Genomic DNA, 18,870 nt, shown 5'->3' on the forward strand with positions numbered 1-18,870 from the left:
TACATTCTTTCCATGTAAAAATGCACACAGCCATTCCCAACATTCCCAGGTTCTCTTTCGGCGGGAGTAGCAGGTGCGGGCTGCAGGTGGCCTTTGGATCACAGCACCAGGGAAGGCGCAGCAGGAGGTGCAGGCTCTGCCCTGGGAGAGCCCAGCTTAGGCTGCTGCCCGGGGCACCGTGATTTTCCTCCACTTGAAGAAGCCACGTGGCTTAAGCTTCTAATTTTGTGACTGGGTTCCAAAAGGGAGCATTTTGAGAAATGAGAATGGGACTTGCCGATTTCTGAAAGGCTCTGCCTTAGGAGCTAGTTACTTTGCACCACCCTCACTGCGTTTTTCCAGTCAAAACAGTCCCAGAGTCAACCTAGATTCCAGCAGAGTGGAAATGGTCTCTACTTCTGGGTTGGAGTAGTGGTCAAACGCATCCACCAGAGTCTACTTCGCTGCATCTTGACTTACGTGTGTAGTAAATACTTTTTGAAACAGTGACTGAATGAAAGAATGCGTTGCTCTCATCCCAACCAACAACACATTTCTTTCACAGTTTGCCACTTGAAAGAGCACTAATATTTCAAGATGTGTTTTAATTATCTATTCCCTGAGAAGTCTTTTTAATTCATCTATCAGATAATGGCTTTCTTTTCATTTTAATTAAATTATAATGCTCTTCAGGCTCAGCGTTGTACTTGAATAATGTATTCATTCTTTATCTTCACTGGAATGTAGGCAAGTTGATAAAAGGACTGTATGTTGTTCACATATTTTCACCAGGTGCCTTTTCCAGTCTTGTTTTTATTGGTCCTTGATAAATAATTGCTAAATATTTGATATTTTAAATTACTGGCATTTAAGTATGACTTAAACAGAGGCTTAAAAGTTGTTTTGAAAGCAACTTTGTTGATGGGAATACATGTTTTTTGAAATAAAAATTTGATTTAAAAATTTTAGATTAGGCCGGGTGCTGTGGCTCACGGCTGTAATCCCAGCACTTTGGGAGACCGAGGTGGATGGATCACCTGAGGCCAGGAGTTCAAGACCCCCCTGGCCAACATGGTGAAACCCCATCTCTACTAAAAATACAAAAATTAGTTTTGTGTGATAGTGTATGCCTGTAATCCCAGCTACTCAGAAGACTGAGATAGGAGAATCACTTGAAGCTGAACCTGGGAGGTGGAGATTGCAGTGAGCCAAAATCATGCCAGTGTAACTCCAGCCTGGGTAACAGAGCAAGACTTCATCTCAAAAGAAAAAAAAAATAGATTACCAAAAATATTTTGAAGTTGGTACAGAGAATTCCAATATAACCAACATGCGTTTCCCCGGTATCAAAATTATACATTAGTAGGGTACATTTGTTATAACTAAGAACCAATATCGATGCACCATTAAATAAAGCCCACACTGTAGTCAGGTCACACTAGTTGTTCTCTAATATCCCGTTTCTGCTCCAGCATCCCACACACCATACCACATTCGATTCAGCAGACGTGGTTTTTGGGCTCCCCTTGGTTGTGAGTTTCTCAGACCCTCACATTTTTGATGACCTTGATAATATTGAGGATTTCTGGCAGCTGTTTTGTAGAATTCCTCTCTATTTGGATTTATCTGATATGTGTCTCATAATGGGGCTGGGGTTTTGGGAGGAAGATCACAGAGAAGTCACATTTCCATTGCATTGTATCAAGGATACATACTAATGATATGACTTATCATTGTTGATATTCGTTTAGATCACCTGGTTGAGGCAGTTCTTTTCAGGTTTCTCTGCTGAAGTATTTTCCCTCCCTCCTTGGAGGATTACAAGCTAAAGGTAAATACTCTGTACTCTGTGGGAAGAAGACCCACCTGCAGCGCATTTAGCAAGTGAAGTTTTGCTCTACCTGCTTGAGGTAGTGCATCTACATAAAGCATTTTCCATTTTTCTGCACAGGAGTGTATCATGCCCCATTGAAATTGGCTTCTCTCTCCCTTTGATATGTATCTCCATCATTGTAATTTTTTGTATCACTTCTTATTTTCTGGCCAAACAAGATGTTGCAGGCTCATCTTGTATATTTTCTGTCCCAATCCTAGCAGCAGCCATTTCTCCAAGGACACCTGCTTCCTTTTATTGAAGAATGGTATAGAAACCAAATCTGCAGGCTGGATGTTGCTACTTGGTTTCTTGCTTCTAGGACCTCTCAGCAGACAGAGCAAAATGTATGTATACTAATCTACATAGATATACACATATCTACAAAACGTTCTATATGGAACCATCCATATCTATATTAAGCTAAACATAAGTTCATAGAAATGTCTTCAACTCTGGTCCACTGCCACATTGATCATTCCTTGCTTACCTATAACCTGTTACTCCAACGATATAAACCTGACTCCCATCATCTGCCACCCGTTTACTTAGTTGTGTACATTTCTAGTGGGTTCAGAATTGTCAACCTGTTCCCTGTGTGAAACAATTTTATCAACAATAGTAGAGCGCTATGTACAATTTCCTTTGCCGTTAGTCTTACAGACTCCCTCAATTTCCAAAGATACTTAGCTCAGCACCTCCCTTTGCTTACTTCCGTGAGATTGTTTCACACATTTGTAATACGTTTAAGTGATATGGGAACATTCTGCATTCCATCCTGGGATCCCCAACTTCCAAACTGACTTTTAAAAAATGTGTGTACATTAAGGTTAATCTTTGTCCTGTAAGGTTCTATGGATTTTTGACCAATACTCAGTATCTTAGTTTCATCATTACAGTATCAGACAATTCATCTCCTTAAAAAATTATCTGTCCTTCACCTATTCAACTGCCTTCAACCCCAATCCTAGGCAGCCACTAATCTGTCAAATAAGTGAAATCATGGTGTTTGTAGCCTCTCAGACTTGCTTCTTTAACTGAGTAATACTCATTTAAGTTTCAGCTGCAGCTTTTTGTAGTTGGATAGTTCTTCTTATCATCACTGACTAATATAATACAATACTATATGTCATATCATAGTTTGTTTACCTGTTTACCTTTAAAAGATGTGCTGAGTGTTTTTAGTTTTTGGTGATCAGAAATAAAGTTCCTATAAACATTTGCATTTAGATTTCTTTGTTAATTGCTTAGTGATGGATTTATGACAATGTGCATATGTTGCACTCATAATTGTTTATAATTTGCTTCTAAATTAATAGAAAAGATTCACTGTAACTTTTTGACTTCAAACAAAAATAAATACATGTTGATAATTTAGAAGGCAGCAGCAATCATGAGAGTTCAAGAAATAAGAAATAATTTAAAATTAATATCACAAAAGTATCATAAGAGCTATATGATAGGTAAACATTAATAATCCCATGTCATTTTAGTTTAATCAATTCTTAGATGACCTGAGTAATGAATACACAATATTGTGTGGGTTTATTTAGTCAAGAGAGAGTGAAATCATATGTTTTAGATGTTTGTGGATATAAGTTTCAAATCCTAAGAAAAAGTCTCTGGGCATACAATTGCTAGATCATATGGTAAGACTGTTTTGCTTTGTAGGAAACTGAAAAATTTAGAAGATATAATTTTAATATTTATTTTAACAACATGTATTTTTGTCACAAAGATAATAGAAATATATTATGTTGTAAATATGATAGAAATGTATACTACTGATATAATACAAAATTTGAAAAAAAAGATGAATACAAAGAAGAAAATAAAAGTCATCCATAATCTACCATTCAGAGAAAATCATACTTATAGTTTTATTAAACATTCCTCTTATTTACATCTCGACAACTTTTTTTCTAAAAGCAACATACATGGCATATTTGCACTTCAAATTTTGTTTTCACATGAAATTCTAAAACATTTCACTAACAACAGCTGAGAAACCCAAAATCTTACCATAACTAATATTTGGTGCCAAAGTCCATGTCTCAGCTTAGTCTGTAGTAGTCAGTGATTTCTTAGAAAATGATTAAATTTTTTTTGTCTTTAGCTTCTTGTGAAATGTGTGGTATGTTAACACTTAAAAATATCCATTATAAAATTCCAATAAAATTATGTCAAATTATAAATATAAAGTTTCCTCAAATTCCAGAAAGATGGAATGTTCTTATTTTTCTTTTAACACTTCCTGTTTCCTTCTGATGAACGTTTTTATTTGACATAATTTTAATGGAATTCAGTTTTATATCTTATGATTTTTATATTAAAATTCATATTTTTATAATTATTCTCAATATTGGATGATATAACTTTTATGTAAAACTGCATGTACTTTGACTTTTTGGGGGAAAATAAATAATGAGGAGTGGGATGGCTGATAAAGACTACATTAATAACATACACATACACTCAGACACTCAAATAGGGAGACAGGGAGTGCTTACATTTATTGACAAATAGATGTTTCTCAGTGGTTTTAGTAGTCAACTTTCTGTCATATATTTTCCAATGTTAATTGCTTAGTGATGCATTTATGACAAGGTGCATATGTTGCACTCATAATTGCTTATAATTTGCTTCTAAATTAATAGAAAAGATTCACTGTAACTTTTTGACTTCAAACAAAAATAAATGCATGTTGATAATTTAGAAGGCAGCAGCAATCAGAAGAGTTCAAGAAATAAAAAGTAATTTAAAATTAATATCACAAAACTATCCTAAGAGCTATAGGATAGGTAAACATTAATAATCCCATGTTATTTTAGTTTAATTAATTCATAGATGACCTGAGCAATGACAATACACAATACTGTATGGGTTTATTTTGTCAAGAGAAAGTGAGATCATAATGAGAAAAAAAGAAAAACTCCAAAATTCTTTACCTTCCTTATCTTAAAATGATTGATTGACGAAATTGCAAAAATAAATGGTTCAATACAATATTGTGGGTGGGCAAAATCTTATTAAAAATACAAGTAGACAAATAACTCTTGTCCATAATTATTTTAAATGTACAACAATCAAGTGTATTGAAGAATCCAAGTTTAGAGTATTATTACATATTTTGTATTTTAAATATTCCATGTATTACCAGTGTCAATATGTTGTGAATTATTAATAAAGGTAAACACTACTGCTTTTTCTTATGGTTTGAAAAGAAACTTCATGCCAAGACATGTATTAGTTGTTCACTATGGAGATGACATATTTGATATCTCCATTATCCTTATTAAAAACGCACAATTGATGGAAAGAATTTGACAAGAGTGATGAGTTCTGTTGAGCAAAGGAAAAGGTTAGAATTGTTTGTAAAACCACATTTATATCGCCTCTGAAAACGCAAAATACACATTCTCTTTTAACAGTATTATGACTCATTTTCACTTTAAAAGAGTATTTATTAAATTATGATCATCAGAGCAAGTATCAGAATTAACTATTTTACTGGCAAAAAAATGCAACGTATGAACCCAATTACAGCAAGTATGCAATACGTACATATGAGGAATACATGAGTCCAACTACATTACTAAATCTGAACCACTGGAGGCATGAGTATAAGTACTTTTACTTAGCTCTTCCAAATGCTTTTGTACAAATGATAGTTTGCTAAAGTATATTTTCTTAGCTATCTTAGAAGATAAAATTGTCAGATATGACATATTAATAAATTGACTCATATCACATCCTCATTTTGAAACTTTAATAATTAACCTCTTCCATAGAAATCTAGACCCACTAAATAAATTCAAAGAAATGTTAAGTAGGATCGTTTCTATAAACATAAGATTTATCTGGTTGTTGATATCATTCTTATGCTCAACATTCAATAACAAATAAAAGACTTTCTCGCTGACATGATGTAATTTTTATATAATAATAAACATATATTTGATCTTCCTGTTTCCTGGCACAAGTTTCTAAATAAAACCCTCGTACTTTTCTGAGTGATAGGGGATGATGGGAACCTCTTTTGTTATAATTTTTGGGCTTACTTCCCAGTTACTAACACAATGGCTGCTAAGACCTTGGATTCCCTGAAGTGACAGGACTTTCTTTTATATGCTGAGTAACAGCCAGAGCCCCTGGAGAGCGTCAGGACAGAGGCAGGTCTCCAGACAGACCAAGGCATGACTAGAGGGTAGGAAGTTTTAGCCTCCCCACTAGATCTTTAGGGAGAGGAGGGGACTGAAAACTGAGTCAGTCACGAATGGCCAATGATAATAAATCATATTTACCTCCATAAAATTCTCTAAATTATAGGATTTGGTGAGCTTCCAGGTTGGCGAATGCATGCACTCCACGGGATCAGAACCTCCTGTGCTCGGAGCTCTTCTGGACCACATCCTGTGTACCTCTTCTTCTGTGTGCTCATCTGTGTCCTTTACGATATCCTTCAGAGTAAACCAGTAGTAGTAAGTAAACTGTTGCCCTGAGTTCTGTGAACTCTTCTAGCAAATTAGGGAACCTGAGGAGAAGGTCGTGCAGATCCTTGACTTTGTACCCTTATCAGGCAGAAGTATAGGCACTCTCGGCACCCCGTATTTGAACCTGGCATCTGGAGTGAGGGAAGTTTTATGGGACTGAGCCTTTAACCTGTGATGTCTATGCTAAGTCTTCGTAGTTGGTGTCAGAACTGAATTGAATTGTGAGACGCCCATTTAGAATTTGGAAAGGGGAGGGATTGGCTGGTGTGGGTGAAAAATCCCATGTATTTTGTGTCAGGTGTATTGTGAGTACCAACAGTACCAGTCAAGGTAGCCTATGCATTCAACATGAAGATTATAACAGAAGATGATTATAATTTCCGTGATGAAAATAAAGAAGCTCCTTAAAATATAGGATCAGCGAGAAGGTGGAGGCGTGGAAATAATGATGATAAAAATAATAAAGTTAAAAATAAACATAATAATTTAATTATCAAAATATGATGTTCATTATCTGCAAATACTTAAAAATTTTCAAGTCTTTGGTGAAAAGCAGGGCAAAGTATAAATATAGCTGCATAATAACTTTGGCCAGAGATTGAGCAGTGAGAAGTTGTAGACCAATAATTTGGTCATATGAAAGAAGAGGAAGTAGTGAGGGGGAGTTTGATACTTGGCTGTTTTCCTTTCTAGATAATGGCTGATTTGCATTTGAGATGATAAGGCGAGCAGAACTTTCGGCAGGCTTAGAGGGGTAGGGTATAGGACCTGCCAAAGATAAGAGGCCCCAGGATTTCAGCTGGGAACTCAAAGGATGACATGAGTACATCTGAAACCTAAATTGAGCAACTTACAGAGAAAATGGATTAAGGTAATTCACACATGAAGTGCCTGCTCACGATTAACAAAAATAAATTACTTCTGGAATAGGATAGCAAATAGAAAATTATATATATATGACAATAATCTGCAAAATTATCTGAAACCATTCAGAGAAAACAACAAAATATTAGTAAGATAATTTTTTAATTTCTAAAGAAATAGAAGGATGTAACATGTTTATAATTGTAAATATCCAAATTTTATTTATTTATTTATTTGAGAGAGAATTTTGCTCTTGTTGCCCAGGCTGGAGTGCAATGGTGTGATCTCAGTTCACTGCAACCTCCGCCTCCTGGGTTCAAGCGATTCTCCTGCCTCAGTTTCCCGAGTAGCTGGGACTACAGCCACACACCACCACACTCGACTAATTTTTGTATTTTTAGTAGAGATGGGGTTTCACCATGTTGTCCAGGCTAGTCTTGAACTCCTGACCTCAAGTGATCCACCTGCCTTGGCCTCCCAAAATGCTGGGATTACACGAGTGAGCCACCACTCCCGGCTAACATCCATATTTTAAATATGTCAATTATCCCCTTATTGATTAAATATTCAATGTAATCACCATCAAAATACTTAACAAGTTCTTTTGTAAAAAATTCACAAATTATTTCTAAAAGTTATATGGAAATGCAAAGACTCAAGAATAGTGATGCATTAGTTTTTTTTTTTTTAATTGCTATAAAACAACACCTGAGGTTGGATAATTTATAAAGAAAAGATATTTATTTTGGCTTATGATTCTGCGGGCTATACGAGAAACACAGTGCTCGCATCTGTTTCTGGTGAGGGCCTCAAGAAGGTCACAATCATAGCAGATGGCAAAAGTGGAACCCGTGTATCGCTTGGAAAGAGGGGGAGCAAAACAGAGAGGGGAGGAGGCACCAGGCTCTTTTAAACAATGAACTCTAGCTCTAACTAACAGAGAACTCGCACATTATTGTGGGGAAGGCACCAAGCCATTCAAGAAGGATTCACCCCCATAACCAAAACACCTCCCACCAGGCCCTATGTCCAACATGGGGATCACGTTTCAACAGGAGATACTGAAGGGGCAAACATCCAACTGTACCAAGGGAAGACAATCATAAAGCAGAATGAAGTGGAAAGACAACATTATTAAACACCAACCCTCATTGTAAAGTTATAGTAACTGACACTGAAGACAGGCACCAAGATAGACAATCAAACCAACTAAACATCGTACAGAATCTGTAAACAAACCCAAAATGTTGGGAAGAGTTAGTTTTGACAACAGTGACTTCAGATGCAGTGACTTAACAAGAAGCGTTTATAATTTTCACTCCACATCTGAAGCACTGTGAAAGTTCAAAGCATACATGCTCTTTTGACTCCTGGGCATATATTGTGATTCACTTTCACAAATCTGCACTCAGAACAGTGGGAAAGATATATTCCCTTTTGAATATTCATAGGAAAGTGAGTAACCCTGCATCGACCTTACCTTGTACCCAAAAATGTATACATGGCTGATTATATATGTAATATGAGAAGCAAAATAAAGCTTTGAGGAGACAACACAGTTGATCTTACTGAGCTTCGGGTAGAAAAATATTTCTTCAAAGGTTACAAAAATACCTAAATATAATTTTAAAAAGACTAGACTGCAAACTGGATCACATTCCAACAAGATCTTCTCATCATAAGAATTCACCATTGAAAAATTTAAAATTAAGATGAATGGGGTAAGTGATTTTGTGTGTATATATCTAACAAAGAAATCATATGCCCACCATGTATCCAGAATATGTCACGAACAACAAATCAATGAGAGGAAAAGCAGGGAATGCTCCCAAATTATGGGCCAACTAATTGCATAGTCACTTTATAAAAATTGCAAAAGTTGACCGGGCATGATGGCTCATGCCTATAATCCCAGCACTTTGGGAGTCTGAGGTGGGCAGATTGCCTGAGCTCAGGAGTTCAAGGTAAGACTGGGCGACATGATGAAACTCCATCTCTACAAATAGTAGAAAAATTAGCTGGCGCAGTGGCACACACTTGTAGTCCCAGCTACTTGGGAGGCTGAGGTGGGCAAATAGCTTGAGCCTGGCAAATTGTTTGAGGCTGGCAAATCCCTTGAGCCCAGGAAGCGAGCTTGCCGTGAGCCAAGATTGCACCACTGCTTTCCAGCCTGGGTGACAGAGCAAGACTCTCTCTCTCAAAAAAAAAAAAAAAAAAAGCTCAAAATATTATTGATGTTAGCCTCAGACCTTATGAAATTATCATAAATACAAATGGTATGAACAATAATACAAAAGTACAAAAATACAAATACTAGTAATACAATAATACAAAATTTTATTAAAAAATTAATAGAAAAAAATCACAAAAGTCATTATTTTTGTCAGAAAATTGCAAATTAAATCCTGAATACAAAGTATGCAAAATGGCTAATATTATAAAGACCAGTGATACCAACAGTTTGTGACAATATGAATCAATGCGATGCCTTTAGATTGCTGGTTGGAATGTAAATTGTACAGGAACTGTATAAAACTATTTTTTATTATCTCCTGACAATGAACATATCCTTTAATGTAAATATTTCATTCTTTGCTAAGTACCTACAAAACTGCATCCATGTACAATGAAAGCACATGGATACAGGGAGGGGAACAACACACACTGGGGCCTATGGGAGGGTGGTGGGCGAAGGGAGGGAGAGCATTAGGACATATACCTAATGCATATGAGACTTAATACCTATATGAAGGGTTGATAGGTGCAGCAAACCACCATGGTACATGGCAAAGAGAATGAATAAATTACAAAGGCAAAATATGGATGAATTTCACAAACATAATTTTGAATAACATATAGCGAACAATATTATACTGAAGGTTATATTGTTTACATTGTGATCAATCAATTATTTTTGAATAGGTAAAGTAGTTTAAAGTTGTTCTTTTTTCTTATTCTGATATCATGGTCAAAATCAACTATGTTACTTCACCTAAGATACTACAAGATCATTAACGTTTTTGCTCATAGTATGACTCAAGTTATTAATTTAAAATCATTGAGCATTTCTTATATTTCATAGTTTTACTGGCTGCTGGTTTCTAAGCTATGGCTCATCACATTGAAGTAAAAAAGCTAGATAAATCTTGTTAATTTTAAAGCAAATCATAAGCATTTATGAAAAGTGACATATGGACACTGATGTAAGTGTACCACAAAGGAAAACATTAGAAGATATATTATTAAAAATTTACTATTGTAATGATGTCACAGAAATGTCTATTTGTAAATACAAATAAGCATTTCTTTTTAAAATTCATATATTATCAATATAGGGTTTGTGTTTTTCTCAGCCATCCCATTTCACATAATCCATTCAATAATAATAATAATAACCTTTAGTGAGCAGGCAATTTTAACTAAACAATATTCATTTCAACATTACATAAAATAGTGAAATATTAAAAGCAACATAGCAGATCTTTAAGAAGAAAATTATATTGTATAAAAACATTCAGTTAATTTTATAATTTTAGAAAATTTCGTGCTAATAATTTGAGGTATATTTTGAGTTATAATTTTACAAATAAAATATTTTCCAATAGAACATGGGAAAAACAGCTGGAGACATCAAAATGTAATTATTTTCTAATAACAGAATGAGTACTTCAGATTAAATGCTCTGGCCACAAAATATTCCTTACAGTAGATTTTGTTTTCTTAGTTGTATTGATAAAACATACTAGAGTTATGTTTTTTACTTTGAAATGTTTGAAGTGAATACAAAATTTTCAGTGAAGAGCTGTTGTGTGTTCTTAAAAAAACAGGAGTGTACATAAAGAGTGCCAGTATATCCATCAATAGTCCTCTGTGATTATCTGAATGATATACAATTACAAAGCTTTTCCTTCTTTTTATGTTTTCCAAGTTTTCTACTTTGAGTAAAATAAGAACCCCTTCTTTACACCATATACAAAAATCAACTCAAGATGGATTAAAGACTTTAATGTAAAATCCCAAACTGTACAAATCCTAAAAGACAACCCGGGCAATACCATCTTGGACACAGGAATGGGCAAAATTTTATGACAAAGACACCAAAAGCAATTAATAACAAGAGCGAACATCAACAGTGAGATCTGATTAAATTTAAGAGTTTCTGCAAAGCAAAAGAAACTACCAACAGAGTAAACAGACAACCGATGGAATGGTAGAAAAATTTTGCCAACTATACATCAAAAAGTTGAAAAATAACAGATGCTGGCTTGGCTGTGAAGAAAATGGAAACCTTCTACACTGTTGGTGAGAGTGTAATTTAGTTTAACCATTGTGGAAAGCAGTACAGTGATTTCTCAAAGAGCTAAAAGCAGAACTACCATTCGACCCAGCTGCCTCACTACTGGGTATATGCCCAGAGTAATAAAAATCATTCTACCATAAAGACACATGCACGTGTATGTTTATTGCAGCACTATTCACAACAGCAAGACATGGACTCAACCTAAATGCCCATTAATGACAGATTGGATAACGAAAATGTGGTACATACACATCGTGGAGTTCTATATAGCCATAAAAAGAACAAGATCATGTCTTTTGCAGGAACATAAATGGGGCTGGAGGCCATTATCCTTAGCATACTAATGCTGGAACAGGAAACCAAATACCACATGTTCTCACTTGTAAGGGGGAGCTAAATCATGAAAACTTATGAAGACAAAGAAGGAAACAACGCACACTGGGATGTACTTCAGGGTGGAGAGTGGGAGGAGGCAGGGGAGCAGAAAAGACAATTATTTGGCACTGGCCTTAATACCTGAGTAATGAAATAATCTGTACAACAAACCCCCATGGCATGAATTCACTTATGTAACAAACCTGCATTTGTATCCCTGAACCTGATATTTTTTTAAAAAAAACAACAGCACAAAAAAGATAAATACAAAGACACATATTGTTAAAATACATATTAAACTTAATTCTGCCCATCAACAAAGCTTTTGTTAAATATTTAACCTCATATTTAATTCATGTTGCAATTTAACATCAACTATTCAGCAATTATTTATTAAGAGCTTGTATGTTAGATACAGGGAATGCCACTTGTAGACAATTATTAATAAAATATTCCATTTTCAACTTGCTATTTCATGAAGAAAAAATTAAATATAAATCTTAAGTAGGATGTTGGCTATGAAAAATGTTATAATGCAATTAAAATTAAGTGAAAGTTATCATTTCTAATAGACAAAAAAAAAAACCTTCCCAGAGAATGCGACAGTAAACTAGGCCTTGAAAAATGAATACTTTTTCCATTGACAGAGTGAAGGTAAAAATGTATCTATTCTGAGATAAGAGTATTATTTTATTCATATACATATTCCAGATGGATTTAATACATACTAAGTTCAGTCCAATTGCATGGTCCTTGTGATGAAATAAAGAGGACAGGAATTTTTTGCCACTCTTCCCACTGTTAGGTAAAGTCTCATTCCACTGTCCTTGAAGATAAGTAGAGCCTGGCCTTATTTTCACTAATAGAATGTGGCTGAGGCCAGAGTTGAGCCTTTAAGAGATCTTCAGCTCCTATCTCCACTGTCACAGTGCTCCCTTTTCAACCTCGCCATCAAGCAAGGTGCACCAGACTAAGTGCAAATTGGATTGTGGAGAAAAAAAGCAATTGATTGTTGGATTTATTACAGGCAAAGAGAGAAACAAATTAACATTGATAGCCTGTTTTATATCAGTCATTTTATCTGGAAAAGTAAATATGTAATTGTATTTTTCACAATTATTTTAGAAGTTCCTTTCAGCCAAAAAGTCTGCTTATTGTGACAGATTGTGAAGTATGAACAAGAACAGCATTTCTTTCTTTCTTTTTTTACTTTAGTGATGAAATAGTTGTGGTGATACCAATGTCAAGGGTGAGCCTGAAGAAGGGTGAAGCTGAATTAAACTGGACGCAAACGTCACTGGGTGGAGGAGCCCAAGGAGTTGTGAGGTTATGGTGTTGATGGGATTATGGACATTGACAAGGAGGTCATCACGGTGCTGTCTGGAGTTGTTGAGTGGATAAAATGAACTAGCACCAAAATTCACAGCGGGAGTAAAAAACTGCTTTGATTGTTAAACAAAAAGATGTTGCTGTATTTTTAGCATAGGAAGGTTTTCTGCCATTTCCACTTCTGTGGATCCTGTGTTATGTGTCAGTTCCATTTCTAATCTCTCTCTTGCTCTTCTCCGCGGTCACCCCACTCTGCCTTTTACGCTAGGCATTCTGACAACACATTATTTTGAGTTCTTATCTCACTGTACACGTTTGCATTTCACAACTTGATCCATTCCCCAGAAATCAAATATTATCTCAGAGGAATAATCACATCACTATCAAGTGAATGCAACAGTGAATTACCTCTATACTGAGAATAATTTAAAGTTGTCTAAACATGTTTTCTTTTCAAGATAATAGATTGAGCCAACATGCTTGCTTCTCTTTTCTTTCTACATAGAGTTTAGAGAGCAGGGAAAATATTTTCCATGACCATTATACAATTATTGGAAGATAAGAATGGATACAACCAGCAAACCAAGCATTTCCAAGGGTTTTAATAAGGAAGAAAGATGTTATCAAATCAACAGACAGACTAGAATAGAGCAAATCCAAGCCTGAGGATGTCTGAGTTTGCTGCTGCACAGAGGGTGCTGAACCATGAGATCCAGAGAAACTGCAATTCCCAGTCAACAGCTGCAAGGACCAGCAGATGTCCATGGAAAATCACTGTGAAACTAATGCACCAATGATCTCTGAAACATCCAGGCCTATATGCCCCACACCTCCACCTATTTATAAGGATTCATTGCATATTGTATTTGACCCCAGAAAGTAAAGCTAAATGGACTGTTTTCTAAACAAATTCCAACCATTAAATCCAGCAGGTCTCTAATATAGGTTGGAATCTCCAAAGTGAAACAGAGCATGAGGCAAATTGAGACATTGTAAAGAATATGAACAAGACCAAAAAAGTAAGGACAAAAAGAACACAGCTGTTCTGCAAGCCACTGTCCATGAGAAAACAGTATTGATAAATGGGAGTGGCCTTTTAGCACTCTTCCAATGACACACAAATAAAGATGTCTGTGATGGCACCATTTGGGTGCCACCATTGGGGTCCACAGCTGGGGTCCACAGTTCCAGATGTCCATTGAGGAAGAGGCCTTGCCCACCACTATCCACATTAGACTCAGATTAATAGAAATACTGGACACAGGGGTTTTCTCCTTATTTTATTATTCCAAGTAGACAAAAGAAAGTCAATACTAATAGTATATGAGGATGCTAAAAGGTAGGTCAGAGAGTGATATAAACTTCCTGTCTCAAAATCCTCACCAGAGGAAGCTCAGTTATGGATTATCTTTGAACAAGGCTCACATCTGACCTCCAGTATTTTTCACCATCCCCTTCCGGGAACAGCCTTATATATGAGTGTTTGTACTCATTTTGTAAATATGCTGGTCTTATATGCTGAGTGTCATTTCATATGGTTCAGGTGCACGCCAGAAAAACTCATTTGTGCCAATAGCTGTAATGATTGCAGCATATTAAAGTACACAGAGAAATAAAAAATTTATCACCTTCATGCTTCCTAAGTAAATATACTTCATTGTGAGTTTATTCCTCCTGTTCTCAGTACTGGAAAACAGGATCTGATTAGTTATCTTGACGGATATAGGAATCATGTTACTAGTCCTTCAGATCAGTGATGGAACTGATCCCATTGGCCTGCGCAGCCATGGGAAACACATGAAAACCTCACCACGCTCTATCCAGTCACTGATGTGAAACACAGAATCAATAGACAGCAGGTAAATTTAGAGCATGAAAGAGAAAATGCAAGTGAATGAATGGGACAATTGACTTCAGAAAAAGTATTTATTCAACAAAAATCATAATTTTTTCTAAACAGTATTCACAGTTAGATTTTAAATTACAATGTATCCTTATCAAAAACTACAGTGTGATGAAACTGAATAAAGAGTATGAAGTCTTGTAAATTAAAAGTATTGATGTGTAATATATTTTCAAAATAATTAATGGGTCAAATAGGAGAACTGATTTAAACACAGTAAAATAAGAGATGGAAACTATGAGTACACATATTGGGCATGAAAGCTAGAAAATAAAGTATTTGTCTATGAGTAGTACAGAAGAAGATGAAAGAAAAGAATAATGGAAATTATCATTATCATCCTCACCACAACCACTGTCATCATCATCATCACCACCATCACCAACACCACCATCACCATTCATCACCATCACCACCATCACCACCACCACCATCACTATCATCATCATCATCACCATCACCCCCACCACCATCATCACCACCACCATCATCACCACCACCATCATCAACACTATCATCACCACCATCAATATCATCATCATCACCATCATCATCATCATCACCATCACCCCCACCACCATCATCACCACCACCATCATCACCACCACCATCACCACCACCACAATCATCTCCATTATCACCATCATTATCACCACAACCACCATCATCATCACTATCACCACCACCATGATCATCACCGTCATGATCATCATCATCATCATATTACGGCCACATAGAAAGAAGCACACTGGGCTTTTCATGTGAAAGCCCATGACAGGAGAGAACAAAAAATGAAAAATAGTTCACAAATGCTGGTAAAATCTCAAATTTATAAGACTAATAAAAAAGAAAATGTAATTGTGTGAGGGACAGAAAAATAGAAGTATACATTTAAATGAATGAGAATCAAATAAAAATCCTAGAAAGACACTTGTATTGTGTAGGTATTGATTTATATTGGAGGAAGTACTGCTGTGCCTCTTCTGCGAGAGTATAAAAGGAAGGAGGAAGAGGGATTATGGAATTTAAAATGTAATTTTCTGTTCATGTATAATCAAGTGCAACTGGACCCATGCTGAAAAATTCTATCATCGGAGTTCTCCAAACCCTCCAGTTGTTATATTCCCAAACTCTGATGATTCTTGGTTTTACTTGTTTCTATGTTTGTTGTTCGATTGTTTGATCTTGTAGTTATAAAATCTGTCTTGTCAGGAACATAGAGAATAAATAATGAGTTGAAAACATCTGCAATACTTCTTTTTTTTTTTTTTTTTTTTTTTTTTTTTTTTAGATGGAATCTCGCTCTGTCGACCAGGCTGGAGTGCATGATCTCAGCTCACTGCAAGTTCGACCTCCTGGGCTCCCACTATTCTCCTGCCTCAGCCTCCTGAGTAGCTGGGACCACAGGCACCCGCCATCACGCCCAGCTATTTTTTTGTATTTTTAGTAGAGACACGGTTTCACCATGTTAGCCAGGATGGTCTCAATCTCCTGACCTCGTGATCCACCCGACTTGGCCTCCCAAAGTGCTGGGATTACAAGCATGAGCCACCACACTCAGCCTCTGCAAGAAAATATTTTAAAAATTATCAGATAAAATGGCAGAAAGTTGGTAAAGAAATTATATTTAAAATAAGAAAAATAATAAAGACAAATCTAAAAACAATGTAAGTAAAAATTTTTATAAATTGGATGGATGAGTAAATGGTTGTATTTTCAGTACAAAACAAACCCTTTAAGTAAATTTCAGGTGAAATGAGGCATCTGTGATGGTTAATACTGAGTGTCACCTTGATTGCCTTGAAGAATGCAAAGTATTGATTCCAGGTGTGTCTGTGAGGGTGTTGTCAAAGGAGATTAACATTTGAGTCAGTGGGCTGAGAAAGACAGACCCACCCTTAATCTGGGTGGGCACCATCTAATCAGCTGCCAGTGCGGCCAGGATATAAAGCAGGCAGAAAAACATGAAAAGGCTAGACTGGCTTAGCCACCCAGCCTACATCTGTCTCCTGTGCTAGATGCTTCCTGCCCTCAAACATCCAAACATCAGACTTTAAGTTCTTCAGCATTGAAACTCGGACTGACTTCCTTGCTCCTAAGCTTGCAGATGGTCTATTGTAGGACTTTGTAATCATGCGCGTCAATACTACATAAACTCCCCTTTATATATATATATATATATATATATATATATATATATATATGTATATGTATAACCTATTAGTTCTGTCCCTGTAGAGAACCCTGATTAATACAGGTTTTGGTGCCAGGACTGGTTCTGGAGGAACAGAATATTAAGGATGGAGTTCTTTCATTGGTTTTGGGGTTTCTGGAGTTGGCTGCTTAATATGATTAGATCCAAAAATGCCAAGGACTCTACTTCTAATAGTGTGGAGAACACTGATAATCCTTGGCATGAACTGTTTAGAGAGTTATGCAAAATAAATGCATTCGACACTCCTGATTCATAACTATTGAGAGACAAAAAGTTTAGTGACCCTATACATAATACCTTTGACTATGTGTGGAGAACCAAGGAACATAATGAAGTTTGTTGGTTGCTCCTAAGTTCACTGGACAAAATGATGAAAGAAAAGATGAACTCAGGGATTCAAACTCCCAGTTTCAGAAGCGGATACTGAGCCTCAAATCTGCTAAGATTGCCTTAAGTGAGAGTCTTATTTTCTGTAAAGAAAGAGCTGAAATTGTGGAAAAACATACACAAGCTCTTATCATGCAAGTGGCTGACCTGCAATGAAACGTTCATGCACTGTCTTGCCAAGTGTCTACTGTTAAATTCAGGACATTGACTGGAAAAGAATGGGATCCTGCAACTCAGAATGGGGTGTGGGAGGACCCTGATGAAGCTGGGAACGCTGAGCTTATAAACTCTGATTAAACTTTTTTTGACAGAAGAAACAGCTTCCCCATTCCCAGTAGTGGCAACATCCCCTCCCCAACCCATGCTCCCATCAGCCTTTCCTCCTTTATCTGAGGAGATAAACGCTGCACTACCTCAGGCAACAGTGATGGCCTCCCCTGAGGCAGTTGCTGGGGAAGATAACGTTGATTCTCCTCAGAAGCCACCCCAATACCCCTGTTTGTTTCTAGACCTATAACTAGACTAAAGTCCCTGTGGGCACCTAGAGGTGAGGTTAACAGTATGACCCATGAGGAGTTGCACTACACTTGCAAAGAACTGCTTCAGTTTTCCAATTTATATAAGCAGAAATCTGGAGAAGAGGCATGGGAATGGATATTAAGGATATGGGATAATGGTGGAAGGAACATAGAGTAGGATCAGGCTAAATTTTTTGATTTGGGCCCACTAAGTAGGGATTCTGCATTTAGTGTTGCAGCTGAGGGAGTTAAAAAATGTTCTAATAGTTTAGTTGCTTGGTTAGCTGAAATATGGATTGAAAGATGGCCCACTGTGAGTGAGTTGGAGATGCCTGATCTCCCTTGGTTTAATGTAGAGAAAGGGATCCAAAGGCCTAGGGAGATTGGGATGGTGGAGTGGATTAGTCACTTTAGACCTACTCATCACAGCTGGGAGGGACCAGAAGATATATCCTTGACCAATGCTTTGCAAAATAGATCTGTGAGGGCAGCACCTGCATCTTTGAAGAGCCCTGTAATTGTTCTTCTCTGTATGTCAACTCTAACAGTGGGAATTGCAGTCACTCAACTATGAAATTTAAATACAATGGGAATAATTGGATCCCAAGGTGGCAGGGGCCAAGTGGCAGCACTC

The 18,870-nt window shown here is 36.4% G+C and overlaps 1 long non-coding RNA gene across 1 annotated transcript; it reads left to right on the forward strand.

Annotated features, from left to right (window-relative positions):
• Positions 1 to 1,775: 1,775 nt before the first annotated feature.
• LOC144340077 (uncharacterized) lies at positions 1,776 to 16,751 on the forward strand. Its single transcript, XR_013415792.1, has 3 exons — positions 1,776 to 2,199; positions 6,182 to 6,333; positions 16,408 to 16,751. It is a non-coding gene; the product is annotated as an uncharacterized LOC144340077 (long non-coding RNA).
• The last annotated feature ends 2,119 nt before the right edge of the window (positions 16,752 to 18,870 follow it).

The sequence above is a fragment of the Macaca mulatta genome, chromosome 3, assembly GCF_049350105.2.
Source record: "Macaca mulatta isolate MMU2019108-1 chromosome 3, T2T-MMU8v2.0, whole genome shotgun sequence".
In the NCBI taxonomy this organism is placed as follows: domain Eukaryota; kingdom Metazoa; phylum Chordata; class Mammalia; order Primates; family Cercopithecidae; genus Macaca; species Macaca mulatta.